Genomic DNA, 23,537 nt, shown 5'->3' with positions numbered 1-23,537 from the left:
ATAACAGCCTTAATCTGATTTTGAAAGCTGTGACTAGGAAAGATTTCACCACAAAATAAATAAAAATAAGAAAAAAAGAAATGTGAACTTTAAATGCACAACACTGAAATTACAGAATCATTTTTAACCTAAAGGGCTTATCATAGAATTACTCTCTGCCGACAATACAAAAACAAGTAAAACACATTTTTGGTAGAGACAGTGTTTGGGAAAAACTACATAAGGAAAGCGATGTCTGCTTAGTCCCATTAGGATGGGGAGACAATCGCTAACCAAGGAAAGAAGAGGCACTGGAGATACAGGAAGTGCTTCACATTTGTGGGCAAGACTACCTTGACTCATGGAAAGACCTCGAGCTGAGAAGCCAGAATGCGCATGTCCTCTATGTGATCATGCAGTTTCCTCATCTACAAAATTGGGCTAATAGTAAGTGTTCATGTTGCTGCTAAAAGCCAATATTGTAAAAGGTACCTGGGATTTTAGACAGATTTAGTGAATTGAAGTATTAGCAGGAAATTCGGTGCCCTATATTCTACCAATTAACGTATTTATTCCCCCAAATAACTTTTTAAGAAGAAGCAAACATTTTGGAGAAAGTCTGACCTGGGTTTAAGTACTGACTCATCCCTTAAAGCGTAACTTAGAGACATAAAGTAAACTTAAGCTTCAGATTTCTTACCCTAAAAATAGGTAATGGTTTGGCTCCTTGTCCCTTTTAAATAAATGCTAGCTCTGATTGTTAGTATTCAAAGAGTCATATTATCTTAGCATATAATTAACAGACACATACCAATTCTGTCCCTGTGTTAACTATGAGAGCTTATGCCCGACTCTCACATGCATGACATAAATAATGAGGGTAACTTATCAAAAAGACTTGGAAAATTTTTATCTGGAATTACAAATTCATAATTACTATCAAGGGCATCAGGCTGTATCAAGATGCTCCTTTGGAGCATTCAAGGAGTCTAAGAGAGCGGACATAAATCCGTATGTTTCACAAGGCAGGAGCTTTGCCTGGAGACAGGACAAGAGGACACATCGCAGAGGTTACTGTGTGTCAAATATATGAAATGAGCCTGTAGGAATTCAGAGACAGGATATAACCCATGTGGAATGGACAGTTTCAGAAAGGATACAGGGAGGAGGTGAGTGTGGGCTGTGCACATAAGCCTCGAAAAGTTTTGCATGAATAAAAAGATGGGACCATCAGCAAAGACATGAGGAGAGCATACAAAGGGCGCAGCAAGGGGATAAAAGATAGTTTCAATGTGTGTTGGGGAAATAGCAGGGCATGCGGTTGGGTGGATAGAAAATTGAAGGCAGATGGAAGAGGCCATAGGTTATTCTGCTTCTAAGTTTGGGTTGGGCATCCCTTCAGAGGCTTGTGGGAAGGGAAGTAGGGTGCCTCCTCCCAAAATAAGCAGGCTGAAATGGTTTATAGTTCTGATCTACCCTAGTCCTAGAATATTAGAATGTTCTGGGAGCTGCAAACTAGCTCCTTTTGGTTTGAAGGTTTTCAGCAAGGAGTCATGGGTTTGCCTCTAGAAATTACCAGAAGCTACTTTCCTGTTTGTTCGAATCTAAGTTGTTCAGTTCTAAAATGCAGCCCCTATTATTGCTCTTAGAAAATGAAAATATTATACTAACCTGAATCTGATTCCAAAAGAGAAGCATAACATAAAATATTTTAAAACTTATCTCAAACTAATGCTTAGAAGCAGTTGTCTAATTTTTGTGGCTTGAGAAAAATATATACAAATTTCAGGTGTAAAATATTAAGAAATTCCTGCACTTTTGTTAACCCTGCCAAAGATAAGGATTCTCGGATTTGCTTTTTGTGGTCTGGCTCACGGATAGTAAAAGAGTAGGCGATGAAGCAGTGAATTTCATCTTTTTGGGGGGGTGGAGAGAAAAATTACTGCCAAGTCCATCCCAAAGAAACAGTTCAGGAGTCAACTTACTAGTCTGATTGTAAGGGGGAAAAAAAACAGGGAAACTCCAAGACACATGAAGACAAGGACCACATCGCCTTGTTCATGACAGCTCATCCAACAAGAAGTATGATGCCCGGCCCATAAGAAAGCAACAATAATTGGAGGAGACGGGCACAGGCGGAAGAGAAGTCACACTCTCTAACTGATCTCTGGAAGTGTAGCGTCTCTACTGAATTTGGGGTTTGCCCATCTGACTGATTAGATTAAGTTCCCTCTTCATGGGGGAAAAAAAAAGCACAGAGTAAGAACCATGTTGAGTTGAGCTCATGAGAACTTGTCCCTAGCTGTATCTCCCCTAAACTAACACTGAAACGATTGTCCAAATTCAGGATATGATATTTATTATGTGTTTTGAAGAATGCCTGTCACAGAGGAATCCCTCAAAACTATTAGTCTTTCTGTAGAGCTGGGGTTTGGGCTCAGGTTTCTGTCAAAGTCAGTGTTTTTTCATTAATCACCACTGCCTCTCAGTGTCAACTCCTCCCCCACCTAGAATGCAAATATGAATGACACCATTGAACACAAAATGCTCTGGATTTGGGACTTCGAAACTTGGTATCAAAGTTATAAAGACAATGAACAATATTTGCACCCTTTGAGGTTCCAGTTAACCTGTTTCATGGCTAAGGGTACTCAGAACACACCCACACAAGTGCATGCTGCGTTTTGCAGCCCTCATCTGAACTGTGTAGACATACTCTCCAGGATCGGGGCAACATGACCGAGGGTGTGTATTCCATACACCATTTGAGGCTTGGGCATGTCCCGTTATCTCATGCCTTTCAGCACCAGGGGACCAAAAAAATGTATTAAGTTCTTTCATTTTTAAACAATAGTAAAGAAGGAGTTTGGTATTCTAAAATGATATGTACTATTTCATGGAAGCGTCACCTTATTGTTACAAGGGTCCACGCATAATTTTTTCACTTGCTTTAAATGTAGTGTTCTAATTGATAGCCTTTTTGAAGTTAAATATGCTTCAAATAGAGACTCAAAGAGTCTGTTATCACCAAGCAATTACATTTGGTTAATAATCTGGCTGTATTTTCTGTTCACAAAGGATGGCTTCGTAAAAGCCCTAGCATTAATGGATTTTATTCATGGTGACAAAGGAAATATTAAAATTGCAATACAATTTCCTTTATCTTCTCTTATCTAAATGGGGAAGGCATCTGCATCATGGCGTTAACTCACCCAGAGACGAGGAAGTTAAAATACTATTATTTCTGCACAATGACCTTTCCGCTACAGTATTTGCATGGCTACGAACATGTTGTTTAAAATATATGGAGCTGGAAATGAGCAGCATATCCAATTTTTGTATATATGCAGTAAAACTTGTACAGTTTCTCTATTCCTTATTTTTATCTCCTAATATTTGAATCAAAGTGTTGTCAGTGCTCTTTCTATATCTTTTCATAATTTCTCGAATATATATTATCTATTCTCTCAAATGGAGTAAATGATAATAAAAACAAAGACAATTTGGCAAAGCGGACACTAAATTAAAAAACACTTCTATTCTTGCAACACCTAAAATCTTTAAAAACACATTTGTGAAATGTCAATTTCATAGTCATTCATTCCGACTTAAAGATTAAAATGGATGAATTGATACCACTAAAAAAAATAAGCAATAGAGGTCTCACTCAATAGCAATTCTTATAATAATGCACATATATTTAAACATACACAATACACGCAGCAATGCTTTTCCAAGAAATACAAATAATTAACAATTGAATAGTAAACTAAAGTCATGTTCTGATGTCTTACTCAACATTTATGATCAACCTGAGTTGATAAACCTCAAGCCAGACAGAGTCCGCTAAGAGAACATTCACTGGACACTTAGTGTTTGAGAAACATCTGGATTATGAGTAAATCATAAAACATCCCATTCATTCATCCTTCTATCATTTTGAGACAATAAGCCAAAGCATTTTTCTAGACTAGGGAATGGATAGTAGACAAATAGTGACAAACTTAGACACTGTTGGAACTTCTAGTCCAGTGAAGGAAGAAGAGTCATAAACTGAAATTTCAATAAAAAGTGATTTCTATCTGCGCTGAACACTGTGAGCCTGAAGTTGGGTGTTTGGGGTTATACGCAGATGTGTGCAAAGCCAACACCAGAGCTCTGCCATTACTACACCCCCCGCCCCGCCCATGCCCAGGTCTGAACAAACTGCTTCGCTACAGAGAACTTGCCTCCCCGCAGATTTAATTTAAAAAAAATCATTATCACGTTGTAAGAATCACCATACATTTGGACATAAGTTGAATCAATATTAAGAAATTTTTATTTTATTCTTTGTTTTTAAATGTCTTACATCTTATGTAAATTGGACCAAAATAAATCAAATGAGGAGAAGAAGCCAGAAAGAGTAGGAGTTCACAAAATGTAACACATATGGGTGCACGTGGCCGAAGATGTTATCAATGACTTAGGGGTTATTGTCCTTGGGTTTGTATTTCTTTTAATAATAAGTACACATTAATAATTGCAATATTAACGGTGTTTTCTTAAATCATTTCCTTGTTTTTCTTATATTTGATCCTTTAAAGTTCATTGCTGTGTTGCAACATGTGTTGCAATATTTAAATTCTTGTGAAAGCACATTGCTCAAATTATAATCATAGCTTAAACAATATTATCTTAACATTTAATATAACGTTTTTGGCAAACAAAATGTTGAATGTAATAGAATCTGATTTTTATATCTACAGATTATCTTTATGAATTCACCTTATATCCTTTTAGGAATAAAACTATGTATATACAGGGGCACCTGGGTGGCTCAGTCAGTTAAATAGCCGACTGTTGATTTCAGCTCAGGTCATGATGTCAGGGTCCTGGGATAGAGCCCCATGTCGGCTCCATGCTCAGCAGGGAGTCTGCTTGAGGATTCTCTCTCTGCCCCACCCTCTGCTTGTATTCTTTCTCTAAAATAAATCTTTTTTTTAAAAAACTATATATATATATGCATACACACACATACACACAATGGAATGGAGGAATAGTGTAATATTTTCATCATTTCCACATTTTATCACGTTTCTATGATAAACACTTCCCCAGCTCTTCATAGTTTTCAGATTATATATATCTGACCAACCTCCAAATCCAACCTTATATTGCAATGCCCATTAAACACACATAAGACTCTGATTTTAAATATACATTATTCTCCTAAATCAACATTTTCCCACATGACTCTGCTACATCTTTAATAATGACAATTTATCCTCAAATAATTGATGTGATTTCATTATAAAAAGTTATCCAGTTTCAAGGCTTTGACCCCAGAAGTACAAGATAAAGATTATAGAAAGAAAACATAAAAATTCTAGCCTGGCTAGAAGTCTTCCTTGCTACTATTTAGCTGGTTTAATGAAGAAACTACATACACACACACACACACACACACACACACACACACACACGTATGTATGTATGTATGTTTATATTTGCTGCTTCCAATAAATTCTGATTCAAATGATTTCAAGAACTTTAGCTTGACAAGTTTGGCAAGATATTAAACTTTATTAACCTATATTTTAGGCCACTTAAACACTGAGACATTTTTCATTTTACCCTAGAAATCTGGAAAAATGCGATATGTGGTCTAGGTTGTACCATGTCTAGGACTGAAAGTTTAGCATAATGAGGGTTCAATCAAGGCAGAACTTTGAGTAGGGATGCCACTTACAAGACAGTCACAGGACTCCAGGTGAGATAAAATCAGTTTGGGAATTGGATTCAGAAAATATTTAAATCTAGAAATGCCCTAAACTCTATTACTATTGAATTGGGGAGAGTGGGGAAACACAATGAGAGAGTCTCAATTAGGATTAAATCACCCATTTCACAATTGCACGTATGTATATATGCACATAATTAGTAAATATATTTTATATTTACAAATAAATATATAAAGGGATACAGGAAGTAGAGCATGTTTTATGCCAAAAATGGCAAATAATGACTTTACATTAAAATGTCAATTTGTACTATCTGTGAATATGGCCAGCATGTAGCTGAGAGTATAGGGCCCAAGGGCAGAGGGGAGAATATTTGGGAACGAGATATAGTTTGTTTGTTTGTTTAGATTTTATTTGGCAGAGAGAAAGAGAGACAGCCAGCGAGAGAGGGAACACAAGCAGGGGGAGTGGGAGAGGAAGCAGCAGGCTCCCAGCAGAGCAGGGAGCCTGAAGAGGGGCTCAAGGCGGGGCTCATCCTAGGACCTTGGGAACATGACCTGAGCTGAAGGCATATGCTTAATGACTGAGCCACCCAGGCACCCCGAAGATATAGTCCATTTTATGAACCATATACCTTCCCCAGGCATGCCCACAGATGTCTTGTCAGAATAGAGGTGAGGTATCAGGGGCTTTTTAAAAATTATTATTTTAAATTATTTTTATAAGATCACACTATAAAGTGATGCACGAGTGCCTGAGTAGCTCAGTCAGTTAAGCATCTGACTCTTGATCTCAGCTCAGGTCTTGATCTCAGGGTTTGGAGTTCAAGCCCTGCATTGGGCTCCACACTCAGCATTGAACCTACTTTTAAAAATTAAGTAACTAATTAAAGTGATGGATTTATGTCCCTTTAAACAGTGCACAGGCTGGAGCTACATAACTGCAGCTGGAGATCACTACTGTTTTCTGATCCCAAACTAGTTTTAATGGAAGAGAGACCAAAGGTTTATAGTGTCTTTTCCAAGTTTCCAAACATAACAGCAGGCTTGAGATAGGCAGGTAATTCAGTTACTGTCATGGCTCTAGTAGAACATGGAACTTTGGACTTTTGCACATTGGAACTTTCTTCTATGTTCTGTTGTGTTTAGGAAAGGTAACAGATTTTTCTACAAAGGGATGCTTTAAGAGAATCTCTATGCTCTGAGAATGTTCTGGGAATTGTTTAAATGCTCTGAGTTCATTACTTAACACAGAAGCTCTTTGCCTTGATTACACAGAGATAATTACTTCTATTTATTGTCTTTTACTACTGCTGTTCTTCAAATGCATGTTATATAACAGCAAGAAGGAACACACAACAGGTTCTCTTTACAACGCATTTACAGTGGATACAGATAGATCACTGTGTGTGGACCAAAAATAACCGATTGTCTACAATAAGTATAGTATCTCTGATCACATAATGTCACTCAATGTCACTATGGAAATCAAAAGGTCTCTTGGTCCTGAGTTTGCCACTCAGTTGGATAATAGTCTGCTCAAGGCTTTGCTCAGTAACAGTTACTAAATATGCATTAAATAGAACACAGGTCCTTGGGGGACACTGTGACCCAGAACATTATCCCTAACTTTAAAATACTTATGATTTAGACTGATGAGGAAAACAGAGTAGAATATTTTAGGAAGTTCTAAAAAGTTATAAGATGATGTAAATTGTCAACAACTGATGTTTCAGGTAAGGATCAATAGTAATTTAACTGGGGCTTGACCAAAGAGTAAGCCTTAGGCAAGTGGACCAGATCAAGGAAGGTATATTCCATGTGTTCCTATTTGTATGAGGACGCTTTGGGCACCATTTTTATTTGTGGTTTCGATGAGACCATGAGAATGAGTTGTGTATTTGTATATTAATTTTAAAAGAAAGCCTAGTGATCTAATTCTAGACATATCTTTGTTAAGGACTACGAATTATATATAGGTAGTCATAATTAATGGTTGCATAATTAAAATGATAGTTTTCTACTTCATTTGATATGCATAAGTTTTACTTGGTAATCTCTAACCTAAAAGGATCAATTAAACATGATGGATATTTCCGTTCAAAAAAATTTTGTCATAGAAAATTCATTTTGTATGGCTTAATGATGGTTTTATTACAATAAATACATAGGAGGTATATATCAGCTTATGAATAAATTATCATGGGATTATTAAAAAGTATAAGGACTGAGTTAGAATGTCATGCTATGTTTCTGAATAGATGGGGAGTTGAGTTCACATAATGAATGTCATTATTGGATCTAGAATGATCTGCCTGGTCTGTTGTCACTGACTACACTAAGATTTTCCAAATACAGCGAAGTATGCCTGGAGAAATAATTACAAGGTTGGGAGATACCACGCATTACATGCAAAGCTCAATGTATGGCATATAAAAGACAGACAACGTGGAACATATAGAAAAACTGTAAATCAGATAACTACCAAGTGTTACCCTGGAAGTGGTACTGAAAATGGTGTCACCTTGGTTTTCTCTGAGAAACTGAATATTTTACAATGATGCTTACCTTTGGGTTAAAAGTATGAGAAACATAAGTAATTACGAAACTTTAGGGTGAATTTCTTATAAAATTAAAGTCATTCAGTATAATAATTTTCAATTATCTAAAAGGCTGTTTTATTTTTTATTTTGCATAAAAGTTTAGAATTTCTATTTTCTGTTTGGATACTTTCCTGCATACTAGAGTGGTTTTTGTCTCTTTACTCTGATTATATAGAACACAAACACATATGTGTGTGACTGCATATATACATACACACACATGTAATAAACGCTACCTCTAACTACTGATCTTGTTTACAACATAGAGCAGGGCCCCTGGAAAGAATTTCCCTTGTGAAAAAAGCTACAATGTCTGAAGTATTCATGGGCCTATTTAAAAATAGACTATGTTTTAGTGCGAGCTTTACACGTTAGCGTTACTTACAACTGTCGTTACTAAGCAAAACGAATTCTAGGGCTACTACTAAGGTAACGGCTTGAGACTGGTCTGCAGCAAGATAGAAATCTTCTCAAATGCAAATCAACACACTCATTTCTTCATCAATAAAGTCTTGAGATTTTACATACGTATAAGGCTGAAGTCAACACTGTATTGCTTCAACTGCAGTTGCTCTATATTCTGGAACAAATTCCTTAGCTTGTTAAAGGACCAGCATCAATCTATACACCATGATTTGAGTAGCACAGTGTCCAAGAATCTGAGAATGGAGAATTGCACCAAAGTCTTCTTTTTGAAGACTTCAGACTTCCCTGTGTGATTCTTCCGAAGGCTCACTCCTCTTACTACTTTATAAAAAGCCTTCTGAGGACATCATTAAATGATGTTTGGGTGATGTTTTAGTCTTTGACATTTCTTCTGAAATAAGTAATTTTTTTTCTTTGAAAGAATTTCGACTTGTAGACTACTGGTTAGTTCCTTTTCGTTCGTTATCTTGAAGGTATGGCTTTATCTCCACACTCTTGTAGCATACGGTGTCCTTGGCTACCTCCTCGTCAGATGGAGTCCATTTTTCAGCGGTCACCATCCTATGAAAACCTGTTGTTTTTGTCACGGCTCTACTCCTTCCCAATTTTAATTAGCACTGTTTGGTTTGACGAGTGCCTGCAGCTGTTACTGAAAATGAGTTGCTCTGTCCCATTGCACTTTATCCTCCTATTGTAATGGGCAGGCATTTTTGGTAATTAGATTATTGTTTCCTTCAAAACCTGCAATGGAGCAGTCATTGTCAACCTTCAGACACATCAGTATGAATTCACACAGTACCTGCCATCTGTTCCTTTCATGGGGTCATAACAGATCATTTCTCAAATTGAACTGCTTTTCTATCATTTCACTGAATGGTGTATAAGGATGTCCAATTATCATCCTCAAGCACTATACCTGCATTTTCCTCATTTATATACCTACCTAGTTAAATGCTAAAATGCTTGAAGCCTAAAAACAGTGTCCGCCCCATAAACTATTAAGTAGAAATGATCTCCCTGTGAGGAACCATGAGAACTTCTTCCATACAGCACTCTGTCTACACTCGCCAAGAGAAAACTGAAATCTTAAGAACTACAATGTCCACCCCAACTCTTCTTATAGGTTTATTCACCTTATGTTTTAACATATCTAAGACATAGGTATGTTTTTACCTGCCTAAACAATCTATGATACACATTGACAGAAATCTTTAATTCAAATTTTGAAGGTGCAATATTTATTTTTATCTTTCATGCAGTTATTTACTATATAAGAAACCATATTCTTGGTGTACGAACTGCACTATGAAGGATGAAAGTCTCCATTTTGGTCATAGAAACTTGCTTGGGTAGATTCAACCGGTAAAGATAGTTGCTTTGGAATTCGTTCTCCACTTTGACTTTCAAATTATTCCATCGTTCTATTTTTAGGAATTGATAGTCTTTTGTGCAAAAACTTTGTGTTCAGACAAGGGTCCAACCCAAACGCTGCATTCTTTGTGCACCCTTTCATTCTCCCTTGACATCTTTCCTCCATGTTATATGATTTAGGTCAACTGTCTGATGTCTGTTTTTCCCATTATACCCAGTCTTGCATTTTGGGATTTACTCAATCTCTTTCAAAGCAGTTTGTTTTGTTTTCCCTATAATTACCTACACTTCTCCTTCTCTCTGCAATTTCCCTGTCCTAGTTAGCCAAGATGGCACATAAATATCTTCTGATTCCATTTATGAATCATATTCAAATAAACAGATACATTCATTAAGAATTAACACCCATAGCAAAAAATGTCCGTGTGCAATTAAGGAAGAGGCTATTCATAACATCCTATTTAAATTTCTTATGTGTTTATTCAGTTCATGTTTTATGCAAGATGTTAAAATAGAGGTATCTAAATAATATATGATACACATGGGCAGAGTCTATAAATTCAAATCCAGAAGAATGGAGTGTTAATTTATTTCTATCTACCTTATAAAGAGAATAAATGACAAGCAGAAAAGTTGGGCAGGAGTGGAGGTGTTAGAATTCTGTGACTCAGCTTGTTTAATAACTACCATTTGGAGGCAGCTGCTTGTCAATTTATATTCTTGAAGATTCCCACCATGTAAATGTTGCTTAGAGTTTTACCAGGTGCACAAAACCCTCTCAAGTATAATCAATTAAAAGTGCATGAATGCCATTTAATTTATCCACATCCATGGAGTTTTACTGAAACCAGAAAAGCTACTGCTCAGTAAAGATACTTGTTCACCTCTAATTATAATGTAGTAAAAGTACTGTCATAAATGAAATTATTCCATGTTCAGTATCTTCACATTTTTAAAACTTGTATATAAAATTTATTTGTATAAAGTTGGAATATGATTAAATGCACAGAAAATCTTATTTTTGTCTATTGAGTTCATTGTGCTTTATAAGTTAGGTTCAGGGTTTGGGGTGTTTTGTTCTGTTGACATTTATCCTGCTTACTGTTCTGAGCTTCCTGGATCTGCGGTTTTATGCCCCACATTCATTTGGAGACACTCTCGTCACTGTTTCGTGTTTCTTCTGTTCCTTTCTCTCTTCTTCTGTTCCTTTCTCTCGTCTTCTAGTGTTCCCATGATCCCATGACTTGGATGTTATACCTTTTGTAGTTGTTCTGCAGTCCTTGGATATTCTGTTCTGAGTTTTTCTTCTCTTTGCTTTTTGAGGAGTCTTCTGATACAGTCTCTAGCACAGAGACTCTTTCTTCAACTGTGTCTAGTCTACTATAAACCCAGAGGCACTCTCTATTTCTGTTACTTTTTTTTTTTTTTAATCTCTAGAGTTTCTCTTTGGTTCTTTCTTAGGATTCTCATCTTCCTGCTCTCATTGGTCACCTGTTCTTGCACACTCGCTACTTTATCCATGCAGTCTGATCATTCCAACACCCCTGTCATGTCTGGTTCTATGTTTGGTCTATCTCTTCAAACAGCGTGTCTTGCCTTTGGGTAGGTCTTTAATTTTTTCTTGATAACTAACTGGATATGATGTACTGGGTTGCACACAGGCCTTTAGTGATAGGATAAGATGTGAGGGGAGGGGAACGTTCTCTAATCCTGTGATTAGGTCTCAGGCTTTTAGTGAGCCTATGTGTCCTGTACTGGGAACATCATAAGGGTTTCTCAGTTTTTTTCCTCCCCACCTAGCTGGGACAAGATGGCTAGGGTTGCCTGGAGTTGGGTATTTTCCTTCCCAAGGTCAGTTAGGCTCTGGTTAATTAGTTTGCCCTGAAAGCAAGACTTGCTAGGAAGAACCAACTGTTCTCTATTTCAAATGGTTCCTTTCTTCCTTTCCTTCCAGAAGCCTGAGGTGGTCTTCCTCCAGTATTTATTGTGGGAATGTGGTCAAGGTCCTGGAGGTAAATCTCACCATATGTCAGGCCACTCCTGTGACTGGGTCTCTCTGGAGCTGTGGCTCACAGCTGTCTGTCTACACTGAGCCTCCAGCAATTCATCAATTCTGTTCAGATTTTCTACCCAGCACTGATTCCCATGGAATTTTCTACATTCTGCATGGACTCACTGCATTCACCTGTTTCTTCAATCTTGGGTCAACGGAAGACCTGGTGTCTTCTTTTCTCTGGAATCTCTCAGATTCCAAAAGAATTGATGATATCTCAGACTGTCCAGATTTTCACTTGTTAGAATGGAGTGGCAGCTGCCAAGTTTATTACATGAAGAACTGGAAACCAGAAGTCCACCATTTGAATGTTAATTTTTAAATTTTAATCTTTAAATGAGATTTGGTCACTAAATTTTTATAATGAAAACATTTAACTGAAGTAAACTTCTGATTATTTAGATATCTCTATGTATCAAATGAGAATTATTTCCCAACTCTTCAGGACTATACTTTGTTTTAACAAGGCTTTCTACCATCTGGTTCCTTCAGTGGTTTATTCTATTTTTTAGGTTTATAGGTAAGACCAAATTTGTAGAAATGGTTGCATTTCTATACACTTACTTGTCTTCTATACGCTAGTTTTTCTTCAAGTGGGAGAATTTGTGGTATCTAAATTAGACCTCAGTAAAATTGTTTAAGAAAGTGAAGAACCAGACAAATTTAGTTGGATATACAATCACTGGTTATTTTTTTTTATTCTCTTCAAATATTATGCTTCACTGATTTGGAAAATCAGTGTTTAATTTTATATAGCAACTATTTTTTCCAAAACCTCAATGTGGATATGTATTAGTCATCACTGGAATGACCAGAAATAAATCTTTGAGTGTTAAGAAATTGAGATTTTTACTTGACAAAATGGAAAAATTAATGTTGTTTTCAAGAGCCACAGCACAAATTTCATGCCTATTAACCCATCATTGGTTTTTCTGGAAAGCTTTAATATAACTAATAAACATAATTGTCTAATAAAATAAAAATACAGGAGATTGTATGTTTTTAAGTAGTTTGACATACTTTGAATTGGTATTAGAGAGGGATAAAAAGTTAATCTAATTTTAGACTGGAAATTACAATGAAACTAACACATAAGAACATAAGTATTCAACCATCTTTAAGATAAGTCAATTTTGAAATTAATGTCAAGAGAGCCTAATATCTTGCCGATAAGACATGATTTTCCATTTAATAATTACCTTTCAAGAAAGTCATTTTATTAAAATGATTAGTTCACCGTACTACTTTCCTAATAGCACAAGAACCATGGTAATTGAAAGGAGATAACAAGAGTTTTCAGTAAAAGTAATACGTGAGTGGTGATAGGGTCTGCATTCCAGTATCAATTTAAATGTAAATATGTACCCACAATATTGATACCCTTTGTAGAACCAGCAAAGATGGAAATCTTCTGCTTAGTTATTAAAAGAACCCTTAATGATGATAGTGAATGTACTGTAAGATTTAGCACTAATCAAGTCCAAAATTCCCTTTTATCTTTTGCATTGAATTCTAACCTCAAGCAAAATCTGTATCAGGAAGACATAAATTGCACCTCAGACAACCACATAAAGCACTCTACCAATCCCATTAGTACCAAAGCTATTGAATTTGCTTACAGTTTTGTGACAAGATTCAGCATCCGTTTTGCTAATCCCATTTATGTAAATAAAGAGTACTTTGTTCTATATGATGATCTGAGAAACTTGATCTTGATCTACAGGGAATGACCATTCCCTCTACCTATGGGGATTTACAACTATACTGACAATTAAGTGGTATTATCAACAGCAATGGAAACTGGGTATTTTTAGCACATTCAACAACGGGAAGTACTAGTGGTGGTAACTGGGGCTTATCTACTGGAGTGAATCCACTTGATACTACAAACAGGTAATTACTCAAAGTTGAATTCCCCTTCTGAGGAGGCTTTTTTGCCAGAAAAACAGAATCTGTAAAACTTTATTGCATTTTCATAAATTTATGTACTTGCCAATTCCCCCTAGTGACTGAATTTGGAGTTTGAAGATAGGAGATATCCCCTAACTATAAAATTCTAAAGTTCCATAAAAATATAAATTATCATGTTACCATTATGCTTCTATGAAGTTGTTAAAGGATTTCTATCATCTGAGTAGTGTATCCTTTGAGATAGCAATAAAAACACCTAATAAGGGTAGGTGTGCCTGCAAGGGGGAAAAAAACAAACTCCTCCAACAAGAAAAAAAACTGTAATTCACTCTATGATGAAGATGAATTTCTAGAGAGGCAGTGCAATCCTGGTAGTTTCATGTGGTTGGCAGGAACCCCGGCTTCTAAATTTCTGCCTCTCTATCATCTCTGATAACTGCTAGACACTGGGCGGTCATGTGCTGTTTCACAAAGGAAGAGATTGGAAGCACAAGAAGAACGTGGCCCATGCTAGGACAATGCCTTGGAAGTGCCACCTAACAACCCTGCAGACATGCTACTGGCCAGACTTAGCCACAGGCCCACACAGGGAGCAGCAAGGGCGTCTACATCCCAGGGGGCAATGTACAGGAACAACAGTGGGATATTATGATGAAGGCAGAAAGTCAACATGGATACTGAGAGGCAGCAACAGTCTCTGAAACAACCAAAAATGTATCTCCTTTAATTATATAGCATTGATCTTCATGAATCCCCCAGAGGAATTTTTTTTCCAGTTCAGCATAAAGTTAATATTAAAATGCAATAAGCACAGCTATCATTTATGATTGTTCCTAATTCTGCCATAGGCAAGAACCCGCCTTCTCTTATTACCAAAGAATTTCAGTACCCCACTTCCATAATAACATCCCCACCCTCCTCCTCAGCAAAGGGGCGTCATCTCTGCAAATGGTTTTTTTCTACCAATCAGAATACGCTTTTCTAGATCTCTCTCTGGATGTCTTGAGAGCATGATCTAGATTTTGTAGTGTGGTTTATTTGGGGCAAATATCAAAGCCTGCAATTTTCGGTCCCAAAGGCTGTGCTTTTCTTGCCTTTTGTCTGAAAATTAATGTATTCTGAACGATCCTGACCCTCTGTCTGTATGGCAGGGAATGGGTTTCCTGATTTCTGCTATGTTTGCCTTTAGTTTAGTAATAGAGTGTACTTTGTATTGCTGTCTTCGGTCTTGATAGCACAAAACAAAAAGAATGAACAGGGGTGGTACTTATTTCATTCTACAGTCATTCCATAGCCCTAAAGTCCAGTGAATCCAATGTGTGGCTTTTCCTATGTGGATAAGTTGGCACCCATGGTCTGCATAATGTCCAGGCAGGCAGAGTAAACCACGGTAAGCCAAGTAAAACATAAGAGCTTGTGTAGCTCTGCAGGGCTGCCAGAGTGTAAATCGGCAGAAAATAGATTCTAAAAATATCAGTGTGAATTAAATTTAAGAATTTAAATACCTGGATATAGAGAGTTGTTGGTAATCATCAAGCATTTTTATCACTCTTCTTGATAGCTGGCTCATAATTGTGAATGCACTGATGTGTAGGCGTGTATATACATATGCATATGCTACAGTATATATAATATACATGTAATGTATATGAATTGTAAGGGTATATTATTTCAGCCTATATTTGCAAATGGCTTAGAGGTTTCTGCCAAAGATGCTTCTCATGGAAAAATTAAACCTTATAAGTAAATTTAGCTTTTAGAAAACAGGTAAGTTGGTGAATATTTAGAAGTAGATAAAAATATATGTAAGCATAGATATTTTGAATATATAGAGATATATTCATATATAAGACTGCTACATTTGATAATTATAGATAAAATATGTATAAGTAAATAAAACATATGAAAAAAGTACCCAAGGAGACTATTACATTTGTAAGAGTATTTGTGTATGTACACACACACACGTGACCTAGCAAGATCTCTGGACAGCTTTGGGTTCTAGCCCATACTCCAGGCACAAGGTGTATAAGAGAGTTACTCAATTAGGTCTTGGAGCCTCAGTTTGCAAAATAAAGGGAATTCAATTATTCTGGATGACGGCTAAGTGTTCTTTTTTGAGATGTCTATGATCTTTAAGAAAACCATATGAAAACAAAAACAAAGAAATAGGTCATTTCTGAATTAGTTCTGGACCTATTCACCCATAAATAAAGCTATTTTAACTCTGTGAGTACCAACTAGGATCTTGAGAATCTGCTGTAATTGTGTATAAAGTTCCCTTCACAATACATACTGGACTCAGACTAAGTCAATCTACCTTTGCAACACTTTGTAACTCAACAGAATTAAGATGCCTGAAGCACTGCCTCCTCTTAGAGGGTGTCAACTCCAAAATTCTTGGTCATTTTAATTAACCAAAAAATCATTCTTGTGGTTTTTATTCCAGAGATACACTGGACTCATATATAAAATCTTTAAAATTTAAGTTATACATCCTTTTTGGAGGATTGGCTTTATACTTTTTTTTTTTTTATCTTGCATATAATAGGTCCTTAAAAAAAGACAAACCAATAATAAGAATTTTTTCAATGATATTGACACAGTATGGAAAGTGGATTGTCTGAAAATTATGTGTTCAAATGTGAAAATTTATATAGTAGTCTTATGCAGACATGGAAATTCAGAGAGAATTCTATCAATGCCATGTCCTCATTTCCTGTATTAACAAGCAGTCTCTTTGAAAGCAATAAAAAGAAGGCATGGATTTCTTCAGGCATCATCCCGGAGATGTTCTGACCCTGATCAGAAGGATCACGAGGAAAGAAGAGGACACAGAGAATTCAGAGAACATTCGTGGTAGACTAGAAGCTGAGGTTAGGGGAGGCAGTTCATAGCTGGTATTAATGGCATGATCATTTGCAGCACAATCAGGGACTTCTAAGTAGTCTAGCTGAAAGGTACCTTAGACACCCTCTGTTCCTCTCCATTTAAGATTTATCAGTAAGAAAAGAAAGGCACAGGTAAATTAAATGACTTGTGCAGGATTTAAACACTTTGTGGGATTACCATTTCACTTAAACTGGACTTTGAGTGCCCTTCCCTTCTCTCCTAATTATCCTCCTGACGACTCCTCTAACTTTTCAATGAAAACAAAAGAAAACTGAGGACTTTTGCATGAAAGACCTTTTTTGCATTACACATTGATTCCATAGTATAGCTTGAGTTTGACAGATAGTAGCCTGGATAAAGAAAATAGCTCACCTACCAAGAGAGAAAACCAAACATCACAGAGCACACAATAAGCCAGTAATGGAATTAGGTTTAAAAATTGTATTTGAGAAGCACAGAAAAAGCAAAAATAGGATGTAAAATCACCCATACTTCCACAAGCTTAAAACAATATTGTACAAACTCAAAAGGGAAAGCCCTCCCTGCAATCTCAGGTGTCAGAGGTCACCACCGTTTGCCCTTCAAAACCCCACAGCTCTTAATGCAATCCCAGGGCCTGCAGGACAACAGCATTCTTTAAAAACTAATCAGTGTGTTTCCTGTGGGTCTTTGCTTTATTTCCCTATTTCAAAAATTTGAATTATGGGAATGATGAATTTTGAAAAGAGGTTGAATCAAAAATTATTTAAAAGTTCATCTTGATCATGTGCTTGGACGCATCCATCCTAGAAACGATCCTATGAAATTAAGCTTCTTGAAGAAAATTCCAATCTTTCCAATCTGCACATTCTTGCACATGAGTATGAGCGTGTGCGTGTGCGCACACATACGTGTAGGTGTTGAGAAGTAAATAAATGGAGAGTAGGGAAGATAGATTCCATTTTTCACGAATGAGCTGATGTTTTTCTTACTCCTAGAAATCGCTTTTTAAGACAAGAGGTAAACAACTCTATAAGTCCCACTACATTTTTAATTAAGGTTTTCTATCTTACTTTGATATTTTCCTGTCAGGGATTTATTTTTACCTCCGTATACGTGTGCTGACCTGAAAGAACACGCAGCTACCAATCCCCAAACTCCTTACAAGACAAAGGGAAGCCTAAGTAAAAACTACATTAATTCTAATGAGTGCTCTCATTCTTGTGTTTGGTTCATAAATCACGGATAGGGCAACATTTTCTTGGAGAAGTTATTAGAACCAAGTCACCATTAATGCCTTTAACCTAGCTTCCAAAGTTCTACAAACAGGAAAAATGCTTAATACAAATCAAAAGTGAATTGATTTGCATAATGAACTTTTCTGTTCTTCCAGGAGCGAGGTAAAAGAATTCTCCGAAAGTTGTTAAATTATGTTTCTGCTTTATTTCAGTGCACCTCAAAAGTATAAAATCATGAATCTCACTGGTGGAAAGGATACTAGTCCTTCCACTTTGTTTGAAATCCACCCATCTTTTGATAAAATTGTTCTGTCAAACCTAGGTTTATTATTGGCGAAATTAACATAGGTAAAAGCAAAGACAGTGCCAAATTTGGGCTTTTATTCAGAGGGAGATACAGAGCTACTGTGGCAGGGGTGTGACCCGACATATTTTGGGAGGACCAGTCCATTGAAGAAAAGCGGTGGAAGACAAACGCAGAAGAAGGGGTGCTGGTGGGGAGGGTGCAAGGCTATGCAGGAGTGAGAGCGTGGGGTGGCCGTGCAGAGACAAGATGTGGTATAATGCTAATTTATATGCATTATATATGCTTATATATAACATATCCTAGGCTTATAAATAAGCAGAAATTATGGATTATAAGCAGCACCATGATTTTGTAGTGATTTGTGGGTTTTATGATCAATAAGCCTGATTTTACATTTATATATGCTGACCTTCCGGCAAAATTAATTACAGAATTCCAAGTGCATACATTATTCTGAAATACTTTATGGTTCTAAATTAAAAAAAAAAAAGCGTTGCTGTAAAGTGAACCAATTTTTCATCACCTGGTTGAGTTGATGTTGTTCTTAATATAATGGTTCATAATATAATAGCCTGTTATAGAGCTACAAAACTTTTAGGTCAATACTTTGTTCTGTCCAGGTGACTAACACTTCACGACATTTTCCTGCCCATTTCCTGCCCTACACAAAATTAATATGCAACAGGGAATAAAGTTACCGTTACGCTATTTCAAAAATACTGAAGGCCTGTTTTGAAAACGGTGTCCCTGATCTATTTTATATACTGGTGAATGAATTAAGTCAGGCAAATTAGAGTGCATACTGTATTATTCCATTTCTATAAAACACTAGATATACGAACTAATCTATAGTGAAAGAAAGCAGATGAGCAGTTCCCTGGGGGTGGAAGGGTAGAGAAGTTTGGGAGGGAGGGGCATAAGGATACTTTTTGGGATGATGAGATATGCTCCTTAAATTGATATAGTGGTTTTATGAGTGGATATATGACAAAACGTATTAATTTTACAACTTAAATACTGATAGTATTATATATCAATTATAGCTTAATAAAAAGGTTAAAAATAAGTACAGTTGCATTTATAAGATTTCTATTTCCCAGAGGTATTAGAATATGTCTATTTCATTGAAAACCAAGCACCTTTAAAGTTCCACAGATTTCTAAAACTATCATCACTGTCCTGTTTGGTATCAACTGTACATGCTTATGAATTTTTTGTGAATTTTATGAAAACTTTTAGAGAACAGTAGCTTGGCAAATTAGTACACTAATGGGAAACAGACTTTTTAAATTGTAATGAATTTTTAAGAGTAATAAAGTAATACAATTTTAGAGTAATATGTGTTTCTTACTACACAGTTCTGAGCAGTATTAAAATCATAATAAAATTTTTTTGCATGCTGAGACCTACCAAAACCAAATTAAAATCCAAATGCTACCAATGAGAAATAAACTTTATAAAAATCAGCTGAATACCATTCCAGGTGTGTGTGTGTGTGTGTGTGTGTGTGTGTGTGTGTGTGTTCCCAGATATGGATGGATGTTGAAGAAGAAAGCATTTGCACAGATCTATACGTACTGAACACTGGACCATCGTTTTAATCCATCAGCATTTCTAATCTTGATTATTTCTCCTTCACAGGCCCTTATGATCCCACCATGACTTAATATCCATGACAACACAGCACTGATGGAATTTTGGAGTGAAATGTGTTCCTACAATGTGCAAATTTTCTTTGGTGTGTACTTGTCAAGTCTTCCCTGTAATCAAGAAATGCACCACTTTCTTTCCCTTTAAAGGAATTTGTTTTCAATAGGCAACGGGGTAGGATTTTTATCTGAGAAGGTTAACATGATATCATGAAAATTAAAATGATATAAAATGATATTAAATCCAGCCATGTAATTTAGGATAGCTATCAGAAGGACTTAAAATATGCCCTTTAATACTTTCACTTTTTATCCTGTAAATATGAGCTTGAGATACTTTCCTTACTAAATATTTGTTAATATCTGTAAACAGTGAACAAATATACTTGATCTTCATTATTATTTTCTATCTAGGAGTCTTCCGGTCATTCAGTATCCTGCTTTGCAACTTGGTAAAAAAAAAAATATATATATAGATAGATAGATAGATAGATGCAAGTACTTCCATGATGGATTAAAAATGTGTAAAGGAAAAATAAATTAACAAAATTTTAAAAATGCAAAATGAATTCATTAGTGTTTAAAATGATGCCATGCTTAACCCAAAAATGAAACTACCCAAACATTTTATAACCAGGAAACCTCTCTGGCCTTTAATAATGTAAGAACATCTCTCCCCATATAAGAAGCAGCAGTTTTGAGTTGTTTCCTCATGAAGCATATGGGAGACAAGACATGAAAGACATCTATTCTGTTACTTCTGGTAATATAAATGCCAAGCTCTAAAGCTCCATATAAAGTATGTATTGTGATCATAAGTAACATTTCTTTTTTAACTGTAGTCAGCCTATTTATTTACTAGTTTAAAATCTATTCAATACTTTTTGGGAAAAAAAAATTTCAGGGGTGCCTGGGGGGCTCAGATGGTTAAACGTCTGCCTTCGGCTGGGGTCATGATTCCAGGGTCCTGGGATGGAGCCCTGCCCTGGGCTCCCTGCTTGGAAGGGAGCCTGCTTCTCCCTCTCCTTCTACTGCTCTCCCTGCTTGTGTTCTCTTGCTCTGTCAAATAAATAAATAAAATCTTAAAAAAAGAAAGAAAGAAAGAAAAATTCTAATCCTGGAACCAGTCCCCTCGGATCCCCGGGTGTGAAGACCCCACACGGAGCCTCCTGGAGTGGAAGCCCGCACAGCTCTAGAACCCGAGCCCTACATTTCTATTAAGGACCTAATTAGGAAAAATTGATTCCAGATCTGTAAAGGCGAAAAGGGCTAGGCTTAAGGAGAATATTCATTAGGTACATTTCATTGACAGCCCAACTTTTGATCATTTGAAATTTCGCTGTTTCAATCCCAATAACCTTTAGGAACTAGCTAATGTTAAGCAGCCCCCACACAGACACTGCTCTGGATTGAAATGGGAATCCAGAATTTATTACTCAGCTACAGAGTTCCTGTTAAATTATTTCCCTTGCATGCCTCTCTAATTTCAGAAATGTTTAGGGAGGGGAAAAAAACTACTGAAAACAAAAATTACCAAAGAATTTGAATGTTTTGCTCATCTGTAGAATCATTCCTGTTTTTCAGCCCTTTGAAACCTCCCGCTCCGTGGCAGGTGTGGCTCAGCGCGAGGACACACCCAGCGGCTGTGAGCGTGTCCTGCGGCTCCCCCGAAGCTCCCACTCCCACGGGAAAGAGATGAAACACCCCATTCTGTTGCAGGACGGCGTGTGGAAGCGCCCCGGAGAACGCGCCTCACAAGTGGTGGGAAGACGCACGCGCTCCTGGAGACTGATCTGAGCCATCGGAACCAAAGAGGGGGGGAACCACGCAAGTACCCGGGAGAGGGAACTTCAGGGAGAAAACCCACTAAAAGCTACAGCTTGGAGATCAACAGGGGCACGCTGAGTTACAGGAAATTTTACTTGAAGGAACTTCAAAAGAGACTAATTTCTACATCATTTCCCCAAATACAGATTGATTGGTGCTGCCCTTTTTATGATTTCGTGTAAATTCAAAAACCCCTCAATACATTATACTGATGCCTTTGGACATTCTGTATACGCGATACACCTATTACGTCTTTATGTGTTTATCACTGCTGCCGAAGAAGCTGCCTCAAACTACACGTCGTGGCTTCAAATAGCATTTCAGCTTCTTACAAGGTGGCTCAGAACTCCAAGCAAAGCCAGAAGGCCTTTTAGAGGGCTAGCCCCAAACTGCATCAAGTCTGCCAAATTCTACAGCTCCAGGCAAACACCAGGCTAACAATGAACCAACCAACGGGCACGGCATAGACAACACTCACGCTGATCATATTGGAATAGATGAATTGTCATAAGTCACTTCTAGAGAAAAATCGTTTGTGGCCCTCATGTTTCAAACCAAACTGCTTAGAAAACTAGAATTTAACATTAAATTTTAAGTATATTCACTTGTGTAGTCTTTAAATGCTTATATATTTATCCAGCAATAATTCTAAAACTGTTTAGTATTTATTAGTGGATACATTTAATAAAAAGTTGATAGCTAAACATAAAACCTGCATAGCAACAGAAACCAGAAATAGATCTACCATATGATTCAGCAATTCCCCTTCTAAATATCCGCACACAGGATACTGAAGTGATAGCTCCCCCCGCCCCCCGCCCCAAATCTGTTGAAGTATTAGTCACAACAGCCAAGGTACAGGAAACAACCTAAGTGCCCATGAGCAGATGAATGGATAAAGATGTAACTTTATATTCACACACACACACACACACACACACAGACACACACACACAATGGAATATCATTCAGCATGAGAAGGACATCTGCCATCTAAGGCAAAATGAGTGGAATTTGAGCACATTATGCTGAGGTAAGTCAGACAAATAGTGTCTGATATCACTCATATATATAATCTAAAAAAGCCAAACTCATAAACACAGAGTAAATGGGGCGACCAGGAGACAGGGGTGGTGGCAGGACAGATGTTGTTCAAAGGGACAAGCTTGCAATTAGTAAGTGCTAGAAATCTAATGCACACAATAAGGAATATTGTAATCATCAAACTTGCTAAGAGGCTAGAACTTTATTCTAACCATTAAAAAGAAATTATATAATGTTATGAAGGTGCTTATTACTAATCACATAATCATTTTACAATATATAAATTATCAAATTAACGGGTTGTACGTATTAAATTTACACAATGTTACATGTCAAATATATTTCAATAAAAAGATACAGAATTGCTTATAAGCCTAAAACTCAGTTAAACATGTGCAATTTAAAATAAGTTGACATAAAGATACGTACTTGGCCACTGTACATGGACACAGATATTCTTTTAGCAAAACGGACTCAAATTACCTAAGTTTGTGATATTTAACTTAGAATGTCAGGTCATATGACACATTAGAAAT

The sequence above is a fragment of the Ursus arctos genome, unplaced genomic scaffold (assembly GCF_023065955.2).
Source record: "Ursus arctos isolate Adak ecotype North America unplaced genomic scaffold, UrsArc2.0 scaffold_17, whole genome shotgun sequence".
NCBI classification, from domain to species: domain Eukaryota; kingdom Metazoa; phylum Chordata; class Mammalia; order Carnivora; family Ursidae; genus Ursus; species Ursus arctos.
This window is presented reverse-complemented; position numbering follows the sequence as displayed.